This window comes from Plectrocnemia conspersa, unplaced genomic scaffold (assembly GCF_051122295.1).
Source record: "Plectrocnemia conspersa isolate PC_06_02 unplaced genomic scaffold, ASM5112229v1 ptg000002l, whole genome shotgun sequence".
Taxonomy (NCBI): domain Eukaryota; kingdom Metazoa; phylum Arthropoda; class Insecta; order Trichoptera; family Polycentropodidae; genus Plectrocnemia; species Plectrocnemia conspersa.
Window position 1 is genome coordinate 14,626,008 of NW_028277166.1, and position 24,223 is coordinate 14,650,230.

At 27.1% G+C, this 24,223-nt stretch overlaps 1 protein-coding gene across 12 annotated transcripts in view; it reads right to left on the bottom strand.

Moving 5' to 3' along the window:
* Nucleotides 1-7,805, bottom strand: part of CCAP-R (Crustacean cardioactive peptide receptor) — a 165,557-nt gene extending 157,752 nt beyond the window's left edge. For 2 of the 12 annotated variants that reach the window (XM_088206125.1, XM_088206120.1), the window contains exons 1-2: nt 7,628-7,805; nt 5,784-5,878 (exon numbers count right to left, since the gene is read on the bottom strand). The gene's annotated coding sequence lies outside the window, so the exon portion shown is untranslated. Of the gene's footprint in view, nt 1-5,783; nt 5,901-7,579 lie in introns of all 12 variants that reach the window. The other 10 variants (XM_088206124.1, XM_088206117.1, XM_088206123.1 and 7 more) reach the window with 7 other exon arrangements.
* Nucleotides 7,806-24,223: the final 16,418 nt, after the last annotated feature.

The following is a 24,223-nucleotide window of genomic DNA, read 5'->3' on the forward strand; positions in this document are numbered from 1 at the left end:
ATTATTTTTTAAGTAAATAATTTAGGAATCTTTGAATGTATTATTTAAACAGCATAACAGCATATGGTAAATAAGATGACAAGAGTTGTACAACGATATTTAATTGGTCTTCACAACTCTTGAAATTCCAACTATTGAAAGAACTTAGAATTTACAGTACACAAAAAACCACGCCCACTTCCATTTCCACTCCGAATCTAGCTTTCAGTTTCACTTCTACTATACTTCCAATCCGACTTTAGCTCCCACTGTGAAATTACCTTTATTTTAATATGTTTGAAATTCATTTAATGTAATCTCCTTTTACTTTAATGCCTTTACACAGTTTATTTTAACGCACATATTGCAACGTTATAAAAGTTTTTGTTGGCAGAACATTCAGCGATGCCATTGGAATATATATATATATGGATATAGGTTTTTGAAGACTGTTTTTATTTTTATAAAAGATTAAATTATGCGTATCCTGGAGGTTAGGCGTGAGTAAAGTAATGATGAGAGAAAAAGTAATGGGTTGAGCTTTGAGATGTACCCCGTACGTTGTAAGAGCGTATTTTTGACGGCTGCTAGATCCGTGGGCTCGGTTCGCAGGACTTCAGACGCTCATGATCGACTGATTTTAAGTATGCATCTCATTATTTTAATAATGTTATTTTTAAACAACGAACTTCTGGTTTAAGCGGTCATCTTTCAAATGTTTAAACAATTTAAATGCACAAGTACAATTTAAATCAGGGCTTGAAATCTTTGAGATACGCTTCTCTAGATTATGTATGAGCAGCTTCTAAAGTTACTACTTAACTATATATTAATATATATGGCAAATAAATTTATTTTACTTTAAATTCAAATGAACTTGTTTTCTTAGAATATCTCGTCCTCATTGATTTTTAATTTGTACGATACTTGATATTATTATAATTCAGAATAATTTGCTGTTAAAGGTTATCGATCTGAAAGATAGTAATGCAATTATGATTCCATTAAGTTATTATGGGGGACCCTGTAAATTATTTAATTTAATATGTCCATATCTTACATAAAAGCTGTATGTGCTAGCGCAAATTGCGTATGGGAGCGGATAAGTGTGCAATATATTGCATTGCCAAAGCGGCGAACGTAACGAATCAAAACTATTTTTCATCTAGAAAATCCTCTCTGCTCGGCGTAAATCACGACTAGAGGAAACACCAACCACTATTCCAATTGCATACATACACAATCCGTAATGTATGTGATTGATAAAAAAGAGCAACGCATTTCTTCACATATTATAAGTGCCGGTGATGTCCGATACGCGTACGGAATTCATAATCATTTTTCCAGAGCGGCGTTTAAGCTCTCATCAAACGAGTCGACGGTTACAACCGATAGATTTTTATTTAACGACTGTACAGAGAGGCAAAAAGAGGGAGCTGTCAATTGACAGGTGACGATCTCGAGATTCATTTTATAAGACGGCAAGAATCCAATCTGAGAGCAGGTGAATCTTGGCATACCTCTTTTTTATACGATGTGATTGCGTGAAAATGCACTCGGACATTTGTCATGAATAAAATATATCTTAAAAGGATTTTCTTGTGAAAAAGTCAATTAATTTCAAAAGGCGAGCCATTCTTTATGTTCAGGGACGACTCGTTCAGAGACCAGCACCCCTAGACACAAATAAATTTGAAGATAAATAGCATGTGTTTTTTTTTTATTTTTTGTGTCTAAACTGTTGTGATCTTTATTATTAATCTTTTATTAATTTAATATATTACCGTTTTATAGTTGATTCATTCACTAAACTTTTCTGTATTTTATACTATAAAATGGAACCTCTTAAATATTTTTAGTATAACAAAAAATTCTAAAATATTTATTTATTGTCAAATAAAAATAGAAAGATTTTTTCTTCTAGATTTAATAACTAAACATTTGTATGTTTAATAAATTAATTTAGTTTCCCTGTATATGATGAATAAATTTATTCAACTTATTTTTTCTTTGCAATTTCTATAATAAGAGATTTAACTGATTTGGACCAATATTTTTCTTTCTCAGTGGCTGAAAATACCAAATATATTTAAGTAGTTATTTAGTTTATAACATTTTTAATTCATCGTTATTTTAAATTTCACTCATTTAAAAGCTTTTTTAATTTTTCTCAATTGATATTAAGATTAACAGAAAATGAATAGTATTATTTTTTAATTTACTATTAAAAAACAGTAGAAGTGATTAACTTATGCTGTTAGTCGTGTGATAAGGTATTTTAACTGTTTAGGTAAAAATTGGTTTCCTCGTTAAAATATGACACCACTGTAAGAAACCTTTTAACAATTTCTTAATTAAAATTTCTTTAAAAAAATATTTTTTTGAAATTGCTCATTTTACCGAAAAAGGAAGAGACTACAAATCGTTATGGAGGGGTCATGAATATAACTACGGAAAAGCGGGCAACAAAGAATCACTTCCTTTCAGACACTTGTATGAGGACTTTCTCTAAGAAATTTTCTCTGCCATTACTGGCATTCACACTTCGGAATTCAAGGCATCATATCTAAGCTTTTTTGCTTCGACTACAACCAAGAGTAGGTTGGTTCAACTCAAAACCAGCGAAGATCGCAAAAGCCGCCGCTTCTCTCTTCGCATTCGAGGTCCAGAATTCAAAGATTACTACCAACAAAAAAATTAAGAAAATACCATAATCTTTTTATCATCAAAATCAACACCCCTCCCCCTTCGAACAGAAAATTAGGACAATTTCATAGGGGGGGGTGTTCGGAAACCCAAATTGAATACTTTATATTACAGTATTTATTTTTTAATCCTATTTGTAATAGAAATACAGCCGTAATATAGCGTATAAAAGATAATTGTACCGTTACTCTTCTAAATTTTCTCGTGCAAATGAAAGATAAAAACCTTTATTATAAATTCACACTTTTTAACGGGTGTTAAATCAACGTGGGGCAAAAAAGATTTTTAAAATGTCTGTAAGATATGACTTTAAGATTGAAACAAATGTAATATGTATATATATTGAATTTTAGCAAACGAAACTTAATTTAGAATTAATTATATATAAGCCTAATTCCATTTGCTTATATATAATTATTTATATACATATAAGCAAATTAATATTATAGTACATACATGTTGAGTAAAAAAGTGTATATTTGCTTAGTATAGATTCTTCGCAAACCAATTAAAAAATAATTTCGTGATATAGAATAAAATAAATCCTATTATAATAATGTCTAAAACATACATAAATGTTAAAATGTATTGAATTCAGTATCAAATTATCAACTTTTAATAAAAAATAGGTATAGTTATTAAATATATTAATCAAAAGAGAATGTTAATTTAAAAACAAAGTGTTTTAATTAAAGTTTAACAATAAATTATATTCAGATCAGTTATATACATAAGTCTGTTAAAAAGTATTAAGAGTCGATAGTTTAAATCTTACATTAATCCTGCCGTTTTTCAGTTTCTATTGTGTCTGGGAGAAAGTAATTAATCATTATTTTAATTATAATTTTGACCGATCACTGAGGTTAGTCTACGTAACTAATTTTACAGAATAATATTAATGTGGCTTACATTATAATAAAAAGTGTTTCTTATATATTTACTAAATTATTTATTTAATATATGACTAAAACATACGGTGTAGAATATGTAAATAAAAAAATCAATAAAAATAAATCGATATGTAGATTTTCTCTTAGTGTATTATTATACTAAAAATATTTTTAAAGTGATATGTAATTTATTATCTGTAGATATCCATAAATTTAAAAGATGGTTTAGTCAATTTAGCCAGAAAAAAATAGACGATGATGTTTTAGCTGCAGAAATGGAAGCAAATTCTATTTAAACTATCAATCATCTGATTGAAAAACTAAACCATTTTGATTTAATTGTACATAAACACATTAAGAAGATTGGGAAGGCTTGGAGACAAAGTCTATGGGTTAAACACGAATTTAGCGAAATAAACAATTCGGCACGTATCCGCACTTTACTAGAGCTTGTGAATCTTGAAGCTGGGTCGCCTTTTCACGATCATTTTATAACAGGAGATGATAAATCAGTGTTGTACAACAACAATTGTCGTAGAAGTCTACTTTGAAGCTCAGGCTCACGCTACAAAAATATTTTGTGTATATGATGGGATTGCAGTATAATTGCGCATTATGAAATTATTAAACCTGGCCAAACAAAAACTATTTTACAAGTACAAATAGGCCTGCATTTGTCAAAATAAGTCAAATAGTATACGAAAATGCGCGTCACCATGTGGAAAAATTGACTCACGATAAAATCAAAGTACGTGGCTTGAAGGTTTTAACCCAACCATCATTTATTTTTAACGATACAACACTCCCCAGACTAAAATAAATCAAAATGCAGACGAATCAAAACATTTAATGCTAATGAAATCAAACAATTGACCTTGAGGTGTGAGAATGTTATATATTTAGAAAGAAATTATATTTTAAACAATAAAATAAAAAAAAAACATATATTGTTTTATTAAAAAAACGACATTTATTTTGAGATTACCTAATGCATATATTATGTAACCAAATCGTGGTATATAAATATTTCTGTTTGATATGAAAAAATATGAATAAGTTATTTTTATAAAATTTTATTTTAAACCAATATACCCTAAAATGAATAATATAAATATTTAAATTATCTACCCTTATACTATATAAATTTTGTATAATGATTAAAAAATGATTTATTTTATGAATGTTATAATAAATATAACAATAATTTATTATAGTTTTATCTTGACAAAATATCGTTTACATATTCAATATATATGTATATCAAACCTTTGCTAATTATAGCTAATTATTAATATGAACATGTTTCCTCAGAAGACAAAAGTTGATCAATAACAAACTATTATTAGAGTGAGAATCTCAAGGGCTCATTATTTTATTTTTGTATACCTAATAATGGTGTTTACATCTCCATTCTATGACTCTGCATATATTAAACAAAATTATATCAATATTAATCTCACTATGAAATTAATATAAACTATGTATTTTATGAACATTGTGCATTAAATATTTTGATATACATAAAGTTACATGCGCTATTGTTGTAATGAACTTTTGATTAAATCTCATACATAAATATTTTAACAACTAACTAAACCCACAAAATAATATCATATATTAAATTTATAATTTTAATTTAATAATGTATCTTAACTTTAAATTATATGAACCATAAAAGAACATGAAAACTGAATTACACAACACAAAATTTAATCTTAAAAAATACATTTTTGTAATTTTAAAATTGTTTATAAGGTAGCATTCTGCTAAGTTAATACAGTTTCCTTATTATCTCGTATTATATATTGTAGTAGGCATTAATATGTGTACGGAAATGGGATTTTATACACCCACAACGGGAAAAAGATAAGCCAGAAGGTTTTTATCCACTAACAGTGTCCTAATCGGGTTTGCTTTCATATATCACGCGCATGTTACGTACATTGATATACTATAATAATGTCATTTTAGTTAGAAAAAGCTGAAAAATCACAAGCCATTTGCGCCGGGAAAGTACGACAGCTAAATCAGTATACTAAATCGAGCGTCAACCGTTTATGAATAGTAACTCAATACAAACGAATCTTATTCTTTTCTCTGTCAGAAAAAATATTTTCGTATGCGAAGCATGTATGTTTAAGATTTTTAGTGGCACTTTTCTAAACCATAAATGACATACTTATTTAAATAAATATAAATTAGACATACCTTAGTTATTAGTGTGTCCTTTATTCTCGGTTTAAAGTTAGCACGTTAACGGTATTGCGTGTTTTTTTACCGTAGAATGATTAATATTATGTTCACTATATCACGTAAAAACAAAAGCTGTTTAAATATAAATATTATTAAATATACAAATAATATTTTAATATATAAATTCAAAATTTTTGTTTTTTTAATAATGTATATTTATGTGGCATTTCAATGCAATCGCTAAAATGATTTTATTAGGTCAGTACATCATTTATTATCATTAAGCATTGAAGAAATGGCATTTATTTATCTTATTTAATTAATTTCAATATACCTTATCATTTTGTACTACAATACTAACTTATAATTAAACAAATAACTAAAATCTTGTTGTATTTTATAATCAGAAGTGTTTTTATATATATATATATATATATATATATATATATATATATATATATATATATATATATATATATATATATATATACATATATATATATATATATATATATATATATATATATATATATATATATATATATATATATATATATATATATATATATATATATATATATATATATATATATATATATATATATATATATATATATATATATATATATATATATATATATATTATATATATATATAAAGCTTCAAATTAATTTTAGTCAAATATTTAAATGGCATAAAAAATATTTCAATCCGATTAAAAATATTTTTTGATTAAAATATACTTTATCATTGAATTTTATATTAATTTTATTATATATCATACATATATGTAAATACAACATATATACTAATATATTTATTATATTTAACTAATATCTATAATCTTGGTTTCTGTTAACAAACTGTATTACTTAAAAAAAATATTGGTATTTAAATGGTTTAATTAAAAATATATTGAAATTAGATACTACAAAAAATAAAGTAATACATAAAAGACTAATTATTAACGGGAAAATGTTCGAATTTTAAATGTACTAAATTAAATATTATGGAAAATGCAATTCAATATGTGAAAAAAAATGTATTACGACAATAAAAAATTATAAATTCATAGTAAATACTAATTTTAAATAATCAAAATAAAACAGTTAAAAATAACATATTAATTTAACTTATTAAATTAATCAAATTATATAGAAAATGTAATCGACAAAATTTTATATGGGTAATTCGAATAAAATGTATTATTACAATATACAAAGTAAATAAGGGAAATTTTCTATTTTAAATAAATGTCACTTTAGAATAACTTTATTCAATATATATTTTAGACGATATATAAAAAATAAAAAAATTATTGTAAAAACGATATTCAAACTAATTTAAAAAAAATTATTCAGATTTTTAATATTATATAATATATGTACAAAAAAAGACAATTCCAAATTTATGTTATTTATGCAATAAAATATAGTTTATTGTATTAATAAACACTAATTTAAATAAGGTATTACAATTTAATATATTTTTTCTGTCTTTTCTAAATTACACATAAAAAAATATTTTTGCTTAGTATTTATTAAAGTAGATAATTTTACATAATGTAAAGCAAAAAATCGAAAAAAACATACATAAATAATTTTTATTCAAAGTAAGCAATAACTTTTAATTTACTAAATAATATACGTAATATTCAAAAAAACATTAAAGAAACCCTGAAACTCAGATTTTGATTATTTCAACGTATTTTTACAATAGTTATTATTATATATAAATTTATAAATTAACAACGTAATAATTCGTAAAATGTCAAAGTCTATAGTGATAAAATTAAGACAATGTTTAGTTACCTTATTTTAAAAATCATAAAAAAAATATTTTCAGATAAATATATTTACAAATATTATCTACATATAAACAGCTCATAGTTTTACTAAAAAGTTCACTGCTCAATTTTTTTCAAAACACTTTGAATTAAAGTTCTATTTTTTCGAAATAGTTTCGCAACTGTTCGAAGTTCGCGCGCGAAATTTCTCCGTGTTCCCGACCGTCCGCTCCGGCGAGCAACTGTCGAATGATTCGCTACGGAACACGCACACATACACTCACTTAAAGGCACGTACACACTCATACAAATGCATACAAAAAAAATTAAGACACACGCGACACACGGAATGCCAGAAACCGCAACGATGCGCTCGAGGTGTGAATGAAATTCGCGTATGACAGAGAAAAAAACGATCCTCTTACATAATTTCTGTATGTAGTACGTGTGTCGTTTATCATTTTTATTGGGCGAAAATTGATAATTAAGCGATCTTAAAATATTTTATGAGCATATGACCCATTTGTTTTATTGCGAGCAATTCTCGTTTGCAAAAAATGCCGTAATTGATATAAAAAAAATTAATTGTTTTTAATTCAAATTAAATAACAAGATTTTACAATGTAGTTCAAAATTTATTTTAGAAATTTAACTGAAACCAGAATATCATAGAGAGCAATTTTCAGTTAATGTTATTTGTTTTAATCAAAAATATTTTTATTAGATATTATATTTAATAATAAAAAATACATATACAAATATTCCGTGGCACGTAAATTACACATAAATGTTACATAGACATGCAGAGTATTGTTGTGTATTGAATTTTGAGGCCTAATGAGTGTGACTTTGAAGCTTCCTTGCCGTCTTTCTTCTGCGTCTATTCCTTTTGTGAGCATGTTTGATATATTTTATAATTCTGGTTCGAGATAGCTCTGGCGAATCGCAGATGAGAATGTTTGGGATCCAATTGCATCGTGTCTTGGACACGTCTCCTGAATTAAAACGGTCAAGATCACTACTCAAGCGATCAATAACTAAAGAGTCATAACAATAATCCTGTGCGCAGGGTAGAAACACGCGTCCTTTCCAAACATAGAGTAGTTTTTTGGACAGTACTTATGGATGATTAATCTCTCGGGTTGGATGTACTATAAAGTAATCTACGTTATATTCCCAATTATTATAGCAATTATTTTCTCATAAAATCTCTCTTCCATTATTGTATTGAATATACAGTGTGTGTGGTCCTACTTTCGAGAAGATTATAACAAATTGTTTATGTCTCTGTCAGCCAGTAAGATACTTGGTATATATTTATATTACACAATTAACATACATATGTATGTATTTCAATATATACATATATAAATCAGGTGCAAGTGTCGAGTATGCCGTATGTTTGATGCGAGTGGCTTTGAAGTATGGTAAATGGGTTTATTTCAACAATTTAGGATGCATGGTTTGTGTATTTTTATAGATTGCCAATACATTAATAAGATTTAATTTTTTTTGTATTTTACGCAAATGAATAAGAAAACCTGAATAATAAAATTATTCGGGCGTAGCAAATGGCATATAAATATTGGCCATAATGTTTAATGATTTAAACGAAGTTTCATCACCTTCTGTAAAAATGTCCTTATTTACGTTTTACTTAGTATCTTGATTTCTAATTCTAGATTGTATGCCCTTGCATTTAATTTGATATGATAAATTTTCATATTTAATTTATTTTTTTGTTAAAAAATTTTTTAATACAACTGTAAATTAAAATTTAATAATTTACCTTAATATTTAAAAGATTAATTATACATAAAGACATTTCTCAAAACCACTTTGAAACGGCTTTCCAGCGAGAAAGCATGATAAAACCTTTCTAAAAAAAATATAAATCGTTTATCACACGCTACCGAGTGCTTTCGAAAAGCTTCTCTTTTTTTCACCAGGTGTCAGGGATAGCAACAATTGTGAGTTTAGCCGGATCGTAAACTCGATAAGAATAGTTGTAAATACATTTTTTATAAAAAAAATATTTTGTGTTTCTTAAAATGATATAGATGTGTGTTCAAAAATGTATGGCAAACCGACGAAAAATAAGCTAAAAAATATTAATCATGTGAATGGTTATTCATCTATAGAATTTGCTCATTTTTAAAATTTTATGTATAGTATAGCAGGTTCTATTTTTAAATATATTCATAGTTTTAATGAAAAATTATTTATAAATTAAAAAATATTATAGAAATATGTCAATTATAATACAATATTTCCTTTCCTAAAACATGTTAATTGCGCATTTGTAAATTTCTCTATATTTTTAGAATTTACAAATTAAATAAATATTTTATTGTTAGCATAATGATTTATTACTTTATACAATTTTATATTTAATTTTTAAGATGAAAACTAATAATGCCAAAACTTTAGTTGAATCATTTTGTAATGTAATGTTTTTTTTTTGTATTTTTGCAGAAGAATGCACATTATTTCGTTAAGTTAGTTAGTTTTAAATTCATCAAAAAAAAACAGAAAAATTACAAAATTATTCAACCAAAGTTTTGGCATAAACTACAGTTTTCTTGTCAAAGATTAAATATGAAAACATTTTTTATTTTTTTAAATAAAGCATGTTTGATATATTTTCCTATTTTTTTGGTAAATAAATTTACGCCTTACTTATTTCTTTCACATGTTGTTAAAACATGACATATTTATTTTAATAAAGTTAATGTCTATAATATATTTGCGTTAACACAGTCAGTTCAACAGCTATCCAATTCATCATTATTCATAATTGAGAAAGAGATGTTTGGGTGTACACCCCTACTATTAGGCTCTAATGCACACGGATATACATTCGATATTTTTACTTATGATTACTAAATATAAAAAATAAACTAATGATTTTAATTTCTATAAATTTGTTCAAAATATAAAAAAAATATTAGTAAATTACATATTTGGCTCCCATAGAAAATTCAAATAGTAAATTCACAATTATTTTTAAGAATGTTATTACTGTTTCCAAAGCACATTGATATATTAAAAAAATTAACAAACTACAAAATATTCGTTTTACTTAGAATGAACGGTTTTGTTGCAACAATTTATTTTTCTCAATCTCAGAAATAAATGGGTAAAGTATTTTATTTTATATTGTTCCCTAATCTCTCATCATCTTATCAACATTTTTTTAGAAAGTATTTATATCTGTAACATTAAGATCCTAGACGATATTTTTACGTTAAGGTGTTTTGATGATATAATAATGGAATGAATTGACCACACAAGAAGCAATCATCTCCAATACAATATCTGTCACATTGAGCGAGTGTCTTTGTGACATATTTATTATCACGACGAGAACAGGACGAATTATAAATTATAGTCAATTGAAACTAAAAATAGGATTGCTAGAAAAAAATGCATTCTGGCAATATTTAATTATTTTTAAATGTATCGTTCAATATCGTTTAATCAATTACAATTTATTGCAGCATTTCCTGAAATATGTATTACAGAACCCTGCGGTTCTGTAAAAAAACAATTAAGAGTCACCGATTCACGCGCACGTGAAAAATAGTTGGTACATTGTTCTTGTTTTGATGTAAAAAAATATATTGTGTACATTTTTGATATTATTTCAATAGCCCATGTTAAAAATGACAGGGAAAATATTCGACACGCGAATTTGGAAAATTCGTTACAGGAACTAAAATAACATATATATATTATAAATTTTATGCTATAAATTTACTTTAAAGTTCTGTTCCCGATTTTATAAAAAAGAAAGAGGAACGCCCATTTAATAATGATTTTTATGTCCTACATATATGAATATGTAGTTACATTTCCTCCAGAAAAATCTTAAAATTAAATGATATTTTTTTAAATCAAAGGGTCTCGCTTTCAAAAAAATACATATATTGGAAAGGGCTGTTTTTTACATCAAATAATAAAGCCCAAGTGGTGTTTATAAAGTAATTTATAGTTGGTTCAAATATTTTAATTTGATTAATAAATCATAAATATCAGACAAATACAATATTTTTTTATTAATTGTGAACTATATATAATATGAATTTAATATACAAAATAATTTCGCAGTTCATTCTGATTTATTAATAATTTTGGTTTATTGAAAATGTCATGAAAACTTTGACACTATTATTAGGTATCGAACATTGTTACGCTACGCTATTTACAACACATTAATATTCGTATTTCATATTATTGTAAAGGTAAAATTATCTATTAGATATGAGATAAAAAGTTTAAATATGGATTTATCAGAATAATATATAATAGATTAATACATTAATTTATTTTATACCCTATAAATAAACATTTTTGCTCTCTGGACACATAAAAAAAGCAATAAGTATATATAATAAGTTACGTTAACGTTAATTAAAATGTTAATATATCATACAAACTTATGTATGGATATTTAAAAAAATATAATTAGAGCAGTTTGCTAATTAAATTATTTCATTATAAAATAATATTAATTACTTCATCAATCTTCGATTAGTTTCCGAGCAAACTTTGGCTGAAAATTTTCAGCGTTGAAAATTTAAGTCAATCATTTTTAAACGTGACCCGACAAGTTTGTTTGTCGAGCGAAATAAAATAAAATATTTGAGGGTTCAGACGAAAGGCAACAGAAAACATAAATTTTCTAGAGTGAAACAATGGCTTGTAGAAAACCAATACTGCAGATTTTTATCCTCTTTCTGTGAATTTGCGAACATGAGTCCCTAGAGAAACGATTGAAAATTGATAGCTGTCAAGCGAAAAAAAATTAAATTCGACTGCATCGAATAAAAATATATATTTACGTTTATATTTTTGTAGATTTTGTCATAAGTTTAAACATTTTCAGGTACATTCTAAATGTATAAAATTTATTGTATACATATACAAAGTATTCATTCGAAGAGAAAAAATATTTTTTTAAAAAACGAAGAACGTCAAATAAATGTATACTGCAATAAAGGCTTTTACAAATATTTATTAATATAACATATGACCACATACTACAAGTATTTCGCGATTCAGCTTTTAATATACATTTTATTAAACATAATATATGATTAAATTCTCATTGATCAAAGGCTTGGCTTGCCTTTCAGCTTTGTATATATTATGTATACATTATCAATTCTAATCGAATTTTCTTCACTGTATTTGCATCTAAAATTAATCCAGTATGAATGACTAACGAGTAGTTTAAACGCCTTAATGGACGTGTGAAAAAAAAATTGCTTCAAATTTTGTACATTAAATTATATATTTTTTTTATTTCGTCGCAGTATAAAATATATATAATACAATTTAATACAAACAAATTATCTAGTATTTTTATGGCTTTTTTCTAATTAAAAAAAGTTTTTTAAGGACTTTTTTTATTTTTGACCTGTACATAAATAGTTTTTGCTATAAGCGATTCGTATTAAAATTAATAGATCAGAGGCTCTCAAATTTTGGAGACAAATACTGAATGTCTAAGTATTTCTTGCCCAATTTATTTTATTCAAAAGTTGCATAGATTCTACGATGACTCGGGAAAACTTAAAATATATTTCTCATATTGTTAAAGATTTTTAGAAAATCTGGAAACTAATTTTATTAGGGGAAGAACTAGTTTAAAAGCAAGATAGTGAATATTTAATTATTGATAAAAAGTCAAATGATTGTAGATAAGTTAATAAGGTAGCAATTTTAATTTTAACGATAGGACTAATTTATTTTTGTATTCCAATTTTTTTATTGCAAGAATAAAACTTTTAATATTTCAAAAAACAAATATAACATAAAACATACGTCCATATATGTATTTTCTAAGGCATATTCTGTTTCTTAGATATATTTTTTATGCAAGGGTTTTGCCTCAAAAATAAATAACATTTAATTTAAAATATTATTGTATTATATATTTATATTTTAATTTTTATCGGTAGCGAAAACAAATAATTTTCATTGTTCAGTTGCTAAAAAATAAAAAATATCTTAATTGCAACATACATTTATTTTTTTTATATTTTCAACCACATGTAAATTAAATTTAAAAGTCATTTTAACGACTATTTCGAATAAATTAATTTATACACCAACTCAAATGTTAGTAAGAATAACGACGAAAGAGAGATCCCCTGACCAAGCAATTGCATTAATAATTAATAATATTAGCACATCCGTCCTTGAGATTTTTTGGAATAAAAATTCTATTCTAAAAATTCAAATTCTAAATCGCAGTTTGAGAACCACGCGTTCCCCATTATTAAGTTTAACGCAATGCTAGCTAGCAACGGTTTGCAAAAAAGCCTCCCGATGAAACTAAGTTATAAAAGATATATAGCTTCATATAGCCAACGCAAAAGGGACAGACCAGATTGCAAATGACGCGTCAGTCCAGACAGTCTATGACTTATCGACGACATACGATGAAGCAATAAATAAACTTTTATGTCTATCCGCTACTTCTCTCTAGGCCTGGCTTGAGCGAACTGAACAAAGACGACCGCGCACGAATAATTGGCCATCGGACCTATAAAACACCCGCATGCTGCATCAAAACTTGGATAATGTGGACATAAACTGTTCTTTATAGATATCTTGACATTGTGAAATTTTATATTATTTTTGACTTAGTTTTTAATCTAAATTACCAAAATTTGAAGCATTTCTATTCATTAAATACTGTATTAGGATAATTCGAAAATATTTTAAAATGAATAAATATACATTTTGTATGTATTTTTTATTTATGTACACCAAAATCTTAAACCAATTAGTATCTATAAGATAAACCCTAAGAAGATATTATATAGTTTTAAATAATATTTTAAAACTGTACGCTATTTCAAATACATTACTAAGAAAAAAGCAAATCATTACTAAGAGGATTTTTTTCTATGACTCTAGATTGATTTTATGGAAGCTTATAATAGAGTCGAAAGTATTATTATTTACGATTTTCTCAACTACTCTAATCGACCTTATATTTGCTTTGGTAATTTAAGAACTACAGTAATATTCAGAAAAAAAAATACACCAAGTAGAGATCGGCAGCTTGCAAAAATGTATGCGGGCTATCCACAGAATATTTTTTTCGCACCAAAAGTTCCACTTTGGTTATTATGAGCTTTTTAAAAAGTTATTTTGATAATAATTAGTGATAATATACCTTACTAGTACGTTTTAATGAGTAATAAATATTTCATTTAAAACAGTGGAAATATTTTACATACATGGTGAGCTATAAATTTTTGTACTATTTAAATCGATTTTGAGCGACAATGAGCGCAAAGGAGGGGCGCGACAGCGCGCGGGAATTTGATTCTTGGAAATTTAGTCGCAATGGGTTACTTCGCGGGGGGAACAACGCGCGTTTCGCGTAAAACAGTTTTACAAAAACAACTATTCTCATTGTTTTTTAAATTAATTCACGGAGACTGGTTTAAGGCTAAATAATAAAAAAATCGGACTGCCACAAATCACGAGAAGCGAATAAAATGTTGTGCAAGTTAACGAGTCTGTACGAGAAGATCCGGGCTTATTGACTCGCAAGCGTTCTGCTGCTATAGCGATACCAAGATCAGTCAGTATCTTTTTTTGAAAAAAAAAATAGAATCACAGATAAATGCTGTTAACAAAATAATCTTTGCATATTAAAAATATGAATTCTTCATTGGTGAGACAATGGAGTGTGAAGTGAATCAACAGGTGACTCGCTGATGAGTAGCTAGCTTGTAAATGATAATATTTATTAAAATAAAGACTATAAAATTTCAGAACACTATAAAATTATTATTTGAGTATTGTTTGATTGTGGAATACTATTTCCAGATTTAATAATTATAATTAGTCAAAATCCTGATCAAATTAACTTTTCTTTGTTTTCTTAATCTTATGGATGAATATCGAGGTGATTAATTGAATTAAGCTATGTAGGTCGTAACTTATAAGATATACAATGCAGTAAAGTTGATAAGTAAAGAAACTTTTTGTGGGTTCCAATTTAATTTCCATTAATGGCCCTATTATGTTATCTATAGAAATTTTTACTTAAACGTGTATCTTTTATAATACTAAAAAGCTAAAGATATTTTTTAATTACATTAACGACGCATAGAAAATAAAAATATATACATTTGATATCAAATTTTGAAGCTTTCAATAAAGCTTCCTTTTCATATCTTCTGGGTTTTTCATATTGTTATTAATGCATGAAATTTTATTCAAATATTATATTAGATTGTTAACAATAGCTTATACTAAAAATATATTTATTCTTTATTCTCTTTCCCTTTTTCTTTATAGTAACTAAATTTTTAATACATTATTTACTGTGTGAGTTATACCATAAATATATTTTTTATTACATACAAGATATTCTCTATGAACTAAATAGCTCACTATTAAAAAAAAATTAATACCTCATATGTACAACCTAGATCAATTTTAAATAATCATCACGATATTCATTCATGAGATTAGGAAAATCTATGAAAACCTAATCAATCAAAATTATTATTATATAATAATTACTAATTGCAATACTCCAGACACAGTATTTTTTTATATATTTTTATTGCTTGGTACTAAAATTTATAAAATAATAAATAACTGTGTGATTATTATGTATAATATAAATCACCCAGTAACTTTTAAATAAAATTTTAATCTCTTTATTTTAGACAGTTTAACCTTATACATTTAATAATACTCAACCTTAGTTATTACATTAATTTATTAATAAGTTTATGATTATGGAAGTAAATTTAACTGTTTATGACCTGTATTATAAAATAAAAGTTAAAAAACCTTTTTACGAATTTGTACAGTAACTTTTGAAATTTTTATATTTTAGTATAAATCATACAAAACATATATATAATAGAAAAAAAATATTTTATATATAAGTCAAACCAGTTATAATTATAATAAAATAAATTTTTGTACTGAAATCAACAATGTAGTTTATAACATCAAAAGGTAATGTATCTTCACTCAATACCGGTTTTTCTTACATTCTAACCGTCACATCTTTGCCATAAGATGACAATGACAAGCCACACATAAAACAATGCAGGTTAATAAAATATTTTGTAAATCTGTTTTCCATTAGCGTTTAATTAAACCCATTTTATAAGGTCAATTAAAAATATAATTTATAAGTTCCTAAACAACACGAAGACATTTTGTTGATTTTATACATTTCAATGTTAATCCTTTTTTTTATTAATTTGATACAAAACAAATAAAAATTAATAATTTTGATAAAATAAATAAAATGGATTATATTATCTATTTTTTTTAAATATCCCTTTCCTGCTTATAATGAGATTAATTTTACGGTTTTCTCTGTCGTATTGAATATATCTTCACAAATTTATTTTACCATGATTATATTTTTTTCTTAGAAAAATATTTAATCTACATCAAGTGCATAAAACAGCCTAATTCAGATAAACATTAATAAAAATTAGTAGCCGAAACGAGCTCTGATTAGCAGAAACGAATCCTAATAAAATACACAGCTTCACAAAAAGTCCTTGTTTCCGTTTTAAGAAATATATGGATCTACGGTAATTATTTCACAAAAAAACGTATTAGAAATCAAGTACATAATAACACATGACAGTACTCAGTAAGTTTGGTACTTCATAAGATTTAATTTAGAAAATTGTTTGCTGTATTTATAGAAGTCATAGAATACGAGCTCATTAAAAAAAACTAGTTCCTGTAAATGTCTCTAAAGTAGTGCTGATCAGATCTTAAAATTAACTTCTATTTTACTAAAATAATCAATAAAACAAGCATTAGCTGTAACTTTTAACATTATATGTTATTGTTTTTGTTTTATTTTGAACGAATTAATTACGACAATGTTATTGTTTAGTTAGGTTTGTTTTCTGGGAAAAATCTAAGATGATTCTAAGATAATATACTTTTATTATTTCAAATTCTATCATCTTGTTCGTTTTATTAAATGGAATATTTCAGCGATATTTTTCTTACAAAATATTTTACTACAAATTTCTAGAGCATTGTGTTTATTTTTTACACATATATACTAGATGTTAAAATTAACAATCTGTGATATTATAGTATTAGTATTACTTAATCTAAAAAAGATATTTAAAAAATCGAATATTTACACGGAATGACATAGACAATTAGCAATACTTTGCAATACAAACACTTCCCAAAAGTAGCACCACACACATAATTTTTCACAACAATGTAATTAACAATACTTGTTATCCTGCGCATAATACTATTGTTCTTCTAAACTTTGACTACCGATCATCAGAGTAACTATCTGAACCGTTTATATTTTAAAGTGTAAACACATTTCGTGGGTGTGTCTAGAAAGTGATGCAATTGGCTCGTAAATTTACTCATCTGCGATTCGCCAGAATTGTCTTGAACCAGCATTATAAAAGATGTTACTCTTTGTCACAGAGGCAGGGACGTGGTGAGAGACGCCACAAAGTTACAGCAGCAAAGACGAGCGAGACGAGGGTGCCAGAAGCTATATTCGAAACTCGTTTCTGGCTTGCCTAATACATTATGATCTAAAATTATATAAAGGAGCATTCTAAATTAATTCTTAAATATATTTTAGACTTTGTATTTTTACTTTCCGACTTATTGAACAAAATAATAAGCTACCCTAAAAGTTTTGTTCAGGTTCATGATGAGTTGAACCAAACTATCTTATTCCTTTGTTATTTTGCCGCATTGCCAATGTCAATCAAAAGCTCGTATTAAAGTGGAAAGTTAAAAGAAACTTTAACGAAAATCAATAAGGCAAAGCACTCTGTTGATATTATAATATTAATACATAATTTTGTTTGTCACTGGTGCTACCCATTCACCTCAATCTAGGTCTACCGACTTAGTATTATGGCTTGCCATTTAGGCACATCGATTTGACCATGAATATAAACTGCCGATATAAATTAGCGAAATCGATCATTTTAAGGCAAAAGTTCGTCTAAATGATGAAACTGGCTCGAATTTCTTGCGTGGTGCGCATAATTATGAGTTTGATTCGCACAAGTTCGCTCATTCAGAAATTTTGGATTGACCAATTTTGAGTTATTCAGAGGCGCCGAGGATCTTGTGATACATTTATATGACCCATAGTCCAGTCAAATAAGGCGAAATAAAGGCTAAACCTCGGAATGTAAGATAACAAGCTGAAATTTTGCACAGACTTTCGTATTGATGTTCTAAGGACAGGGTGAAAAGTCTCATAAAATATCGTGTCTGCTAATCAAGATATCAAAGGTCAAAGGTCACAAAATTTGTTTTTTTGCAAATATCTCGCATTTTATGCGTCGCACGTCATTAGATGCTTTACAAAACTTGTAAAGCATAAAATTTTCTACAAGTTTGGTTATATTATTTGTTTTGTATCCTTAACCGTTTTTGAGATATAGCGCGAAGAGTGGGAGGCGTACATCCGTTTATAGAATCCAGCGAGTATTTCTACCTGCTTAACTTGGTATAAGCTTTGAAAAAGTAAGCAATCGTGAAAAAAGTGGTCTCGGCAAGTCGTTTGAACCATAATTTTATTACTTTTTTTATTGTATTATTAGGAATTATGAATGAAATATTGCTCGACTAGAAATTTGAGCGAAAAAATTAAAAGAGTTGAATGATGTCCTTACGGAGTATGTACCAGATGATAAGAAGATCATTTCCAAATTAAGAGAAAAATATTTACCTGACATTATAATTACAACGAAGATTGGATCATTCCTTATTTTTTCTTTTCCCGATGCTCAAGCTTGAATTTTATCCATAGCTTGGTATGAAAATAGAAAAAGCACTTCGGAAGAAAAACACTTGCGCGTAGTGGAAGCTTCTGCGGCGATTATTAGAGAAGATATTCGATCTTCTGTTGTTGAGACCAAGTCCTATACGCCCCCGAGTAAAATATTATTGTAGAAATTCCGAAAACTTTATTACATTTTCTGCAAGAAGTTATTATAAAGAACAGAAAAGGAAAGACGGGGCATTTTGAAACGAAATACACAGCTATAAGTCATGCTATAATGACTTCCATACGAAAACGGTCCTTTTCTTCGCAGTTATTAATAGGCCTATCTGTATTTCTTCATAGAAGAAATACAGATAGGCCAAACATCCATAAAGACTTTTGGATGTTTTGTCAAGTTTAGGTTTTTTCGCTTCATATAGTGATACTGTAAAATGTTAAATTTCAGCTGTTTATCACCCACAGCCTCGTAATCAACCATCAGAGTCAAGTGCCTTAGTACAGTATGCAGCGGATAATGCAGAAAAATATTTATACTCTTGATGGCTATAATACTGTTCATATAATGGGAATGATAAAAATAATAACTTCAAAATCTGAAGTTATATCCGATGACCGCATAAAGAAATTTACAACAAAACCAAGTGCAAAGGAGTTAGCAGCACTTTCACATATAACCCTTCTAGTGTATGAAAATCATGTCGTACCCGGATTGAGCAAGAGATTCAAGTTCGAAATTTTAATGATGTAGAAGAACTAACCGAACAAATATTTAATGTAGTTGATTTGTTGTGGATGTACGGAAAGTGGAAAAATATCTCACCGTTGCCAGGGTGGAATGGATTTATTGAACAACTTACAAAAATAATGAGAACTTTGTAACTTCTCGGATTCTGTTTCTTACTTTTATTCATCATCCTGCGAGTAATATGGACACAATTTACAACACATTACAGTGTACTACAAACACTGCCAAGAAACATGAACAAAGAACACGCTTAATAACTTTTGATCAGCCGTTGTACATAACAGCACGTGAAATCGTAGCAGCTTCAGATGCTAACTCAGACGTTCATATGCTTATGTCTTTTATTGGATGCATAGGGTATATAATAAATGGAAGCGGAATCAAGGAAGCTCTCAGTACAATTTATGCTTCGAATTCTGTCGACAAAATGTTGGATGGTCACGCTTTTGCAAGAAGTATCAGAGGCCATACGCTATTAATTTTTGCATTATCGATGATGATTTTTGAAGATATGGAGATTGAAAGTTATAATGCTTTAGATGGGTTCATTCAGCAGATAACTATCTGCGATGTTTCCTATGAAACTGTGGAAAAATGTGCAGGTAGCTCTGGCTCCGTAGTTCACATAGCGTTATCCTATAAACGGATGCGCGCTTCCCACTCCCCGCGCTATATCTCGAAAACCATTAACCGTACGAAGAAATAATTTACAACAAACTTGTAGAAAATTTTATTTTCTATAAGTTTTGTAAAACATCTAATGACATGCAACGCAAAGGAGGCGAGATATTTGCAAAAAAACGATTTTTATGACCTTTGACCTTTAATATCTTGATTAGCAGAAACGATATCTTATGAGACTTTGCACCCTATCTTTAGAACGCCAAAACAAAGGTCTGTGCAAAATTTCAGCTTGTTATCTTTCATTCCGAGGTTAAACCCTTATTTGACTGGACTACCACTTAATTAGAAGTTTGCTCGGGATGACCAAGTACGAGCAGAGGAATGTCCAAAATTGTTAGATTCTAATTTAGCTTATTCCAAAATAAATTAATAATTTATACAATTTGGACATATCAACCGAAAGAATTCTATATTTATTAGTCATAAAATATAATTCATAATGCGTTTTCAAATTTAAAAACCATAAATTAAATTTATATTGTTGTATTTTATAATATTACTAGCTGTTGGTACCTCACTATCGTTAGGTACCGAAGCTAGCGAGTGTGCGAATACCAGACCCTCAACTTTTTGGGTTTTAAATATTATTATTGCTTCGTTCTGATTTTTAAAAATATATTTTAAAATTTAATGGTTCGAATTAGACATTATTATTTAGGATTTTCAATGATAGTCAAAATGGTTCAATCTATAAAAAAAACTACTTAAGATTTTCAATGCATTTGAAAATAGGTTTACAGCTTGACTAAATACTTCCAGAAGAAAAGATTTTATATTACTTAACGTTAGATTTAAAATTTAGATATTTAATGATAAATATTGTATATCATTTATAAATAGGTGTAAAACTCAGATAATAATAAATTGCTCACGGAACCAATGAATAATGAATTTCGGTATACTGAAAATTCGTTTCATTGAATGTAAGGAAGATGATTTATTTATAATTTATTTTTAATTTACATACTACTATAGCACCAAAATAAGGTTGACAGGTCGTTTTTTGTCCATTTTTAAGGATACTGTATGAAACACAATAAAATTTATGAAAAAAATGTTTGAGGGTCAGAGAAACACCTGTAATGTCACTTTTGAACACATCTGGCACACGCCAAGTCAAGAACGAACTAAATTTAGAGAAATATTGTGTCAAGTTGTAACGTCATTCTTAAATTCTGATCAAAATATTTTGTTATACTGAGATCAGTCTTCGTTACAGTGAAAACATTTTGTATGAAAGTTTTTCGGGGACAAATAGAAGATTCTTTATACTGGGATTTTCGTTATTTCGGTATTCGTTACAAAGAGATTTCACTGTATTTATTTTTAAAATAGGTTTGTAACTTAAATAAATATTCATAACACAAAAAAATAACAAAATGTTTTCAACATAAAAAATAATATTAAAACGTAACATTTTGCATCATTTAAAAGTAGGTTTACAGCTTAAATAAATAATAATAATAAATAGCATCGGTTACACACTCGCTCAAAAATATTACTGATATTAAAAATATTTTGTTACACCTTACTGACGCTACAACACAATTGATGCAATATGAGCGATTATAGGTCATTGATTGTGTTTTAGCGTATTTTAGGTGTTTGAGGGCCCGTTTTAACGCTACAAAAAGTTTAAACTGTATTTAAAATGAAAAATAAACTAAACACATTTAAAATCTAAAATAAATTAGAAATATTTAAAATCCATAATAAAATAAAAATTATTTTTAAGGTTGAAAAAAATATTTTGAATAAATCTTGAAATTTTATTGTGAAACTTCATAATTTAAAAAATATATAAATTAGTGTTATACAATTTTGTGTAGTTTCCTTTCAAAGGCAAAAGTAAAAAGAATTTTTGCAACACTATGTGTTTAGTAGTTGGTTGGTAATGAATAGTACTCAGAAGCAATGATGGAACAATTTGATGACCTATATGGCTACAACTTAGAATTGGTATATATAAACAAAGAGTGAATCTTTTCATGTTAAAGTCGCTCTCAGCAAGTATTATCTTTTTATAAAGAACATGCTACATAAGTTTTATGTAACTGAATATCTTGAATTTGGCTATTCCGAAAGAGATATGATGGCACAGAACAAAAATTGAATAAAAACCATGACGTATACATATTTTGCCGCATCGGAATATTTTTGGCTATCGATTATTCCAGGTATGCTATCTCATATTTATAATCATTTAAAAATGTCGATTATTAGCTAACATTCAAGAAACTACACATTTATAAGCTATCCATTGGCTGATATATATATATAGCGTTCCCACTGCGACAGCGCCGATTTGATCGACATTAACTTTCAATCCTCATACATTCTAAGAATAAAACATACCTGGTTTATTTTCAATTCTTAAAATCTTACGTATATGTGCATTAAATCTAAAAGCAATGATAATGTTTATGTAATATCAAAGTAAAAACTCACTTTTCGGCCTCGGAGCCTGGCGACGGGAATTCAAAATTTGAAGATTTCATTACGAAGATTGATTTATGATGGTTTATCTAATTTAATCAATGTATTCTTCTTATCCTAAACACATTATGTATATATTTAATTTTCATAGTTATAACACACCTAGTTAATTTGCAATCCTGATATTTATAAAAGGAAAAACTCACTTTTCGGCAACGGAGCCCGTCGCCGGGAATTCAAAATTTGAAAATTTCATTACGAAAATTATTTTATGATTGTTTATCTAATTTAATCAATGTTTTCTTCTAATTTTTAACTTATTATGTATATATTTAATTTTAATGGTTATAACACACCTAGTTAATTTGCAATCCGATTATTTATATTCAGTCAAATGACGAATTAATGAAAATTATTGTCGCGTAGCAAAATTTTATTATTAAATAATAATTATTTAAAACTGTTGTCATGGTACTGTCGGCCATCTTGTTTTATATTTAAATGCTTATTTTTCATTGGTCGAAACAACAGAACTCATTACTGGCGGCTCGAAAATCAATCGGAGCAAATTTAATTTTTATTTGCGTACATCTAAAATTTTTATACATAGAATATATGGCAAAATAATTGCAGTAATATAATTAGCTTTATAATGGTTATATTAAATCACTTGCGCAATTTGTTATAATTTAGAAGTCATTTAAAAGACAGTTTCAAACAAACTAAAAGAGAGTAATAGTCTTGAAGAAAGACACAAATATAATATTATTTTTACAGCAATTGAAAAGAGATCTCGTGACCAAATAATGACGTTAATAATTAAAAATAATTAAAGAACCACCTAATAGCACAAATATCACGAGACGGTAATCACTCTTTGTTTGGAAAGGATGCGCGCTAGACAATACGTTTGACCCTGCATATAATACTATCGTTATTCTACTCTTTCGTTACCGATCGCCGAAGTGACCGTCTGAACCGCTTCTATTTTAAGGCGTAAA